Raw genomic sequence first — 1,667 nt, forward strand, 5'->3', positions numbered from 1 at the left:
CTGTCCAACACAGCTGAGAATAAATGTGTTACGCCCTATAGTACTTGTGTTGAAATCCTCCCATGACTTCCCCCTACCTATCTCTTTACCTTATCCAACCCTATAACCCTCCGAGGGCTTTGTATTCCTTAGACTCTAGCCTTTTGTACATCCTCAAATCCCTTCCCTCAACTGTTGGAGGTTCTGCCTTCAACATCCTTTGTCTTTTGTGGTCCTTTATATTATCTTATGCAGATCAAGGTAGATGTATTTTTGATGCTCCTGTGAAGCAGGTTAAAACAGATTAACAACAAAAAATTAGCTATTCAAATGCAACTTAGTCATAGAGTTATACAGCATGGAAGCAGACCCTTCAGTCCAACTTGTCCATGCTGACCAGATACACTAATTCACTCTAGTACCATTTGTCAGCATTTGGCCCATATCCCTCTCAATCATTCCTATTCATATACCCATCCAGATGCCTTTTAAGTTTTGTAATTGTACCAGCATCCACCACATCCTCTGGCACGTCATTCCATACATGCACTACTCTCTGCAGGAAAAGGTTGCCCTTCAGGTCCTTTTTAAATCTTTCCACTCTCACCTTAAACCTATGCGCTCTAGTTTAGGACTACCCTAGCATATACCCATCCAGATGCCTTTTAAGTTTTGTAATTGTACCAGCCTCCACCACATCCTCTGGCACGTCATTCCATACATGCACTACTCTCTGCAGGAAAAGGTTGCCCTTTAGGTCCTTTTTAAATCTTTCCACTCTCACCTTAAACCTATGCGCTTTAGTTTAGGACTACCCTAGGAAAGACACTTTGGCTATTCACCTATCAATGCCCTTCATTATTTTATAAACATCTATAAGGTCACCCCTCAGCTTCTGATGCTCCAGGGAAAACAGCCCCTATTCAACCTCTCCCTATAGCTCAAACCCTCCAATCCTGGCAACATCCTCATAAATCTTTTCTGAACCCTTTCAAGTTTCACAACATCCTTCCCATAGGAAGGAGACCAGAACTGAATGCAATATTACAAAAGTGGCTTAACTAATGTCCTGTATAACCACAACATGACCTCCCAATTCCTATACTCAATGCACTGACCAATACAAGCAAGTGTGCCAAATGCCTTCAGCACTATCCTGTGTACCTGTGACTTTACTTTCAAGGAATTATGAACCTGCTTTTTTTTAATTTCAAAAATATACTTTATTCATAAAAATATTTTGATGGTCTGTACAATTGGTCATGCCATACATATGTAAACATTCCCTTTCTTTGCATACAGAGATCGAGTAATCATTTGTATATACAGGTCTGTATGCTTATTATCCATATATTTAGCTGAAGCGTTAACGGAGCCCCCTTACTGCATGGGCCCCCTATGCTTAGGCAGGCAGACGTTACACGGAGGTCTTTCCCCACCACGCCTTGGCGGCAGCTGCCCCAAGCTTCAGCGCGTCCCTCAACACATAGTCCTGGACCTTGGAATGTGCAAGTCTGCAACATTCAGTCGGGGTCAGCTCCTTCAGCTGGAAGATCAACAGGTTTCGGACCGCCCAGAGTGCATCCTTCACCGAGTTGATGATCCTCCAGGCACAGTTGATGTTCGTCTCGGTGTGCGTCCCGGGGAACAGGCCGTAGAGCACGGAGTCCCGCGTCACGGCGCTGCTC

This window comes from Chiloscyllium plagiosum, chromosome 39, assembly GCF_004010195.1.
Source record: "Chiloscyllium plagiosum isolate BGI_BamShark_2017 chromosome 39, ASM401019v2, whole genome shotgun sequence".
In the NCBI taxonomy this organism is placed as follows: Eukaryota; Metazoa; Chordata; class Chondrichthyes; order Orectolobiformes; family Hemiscylliidae; genus Chiloscyllium; species Chiloscyllium plagiosum.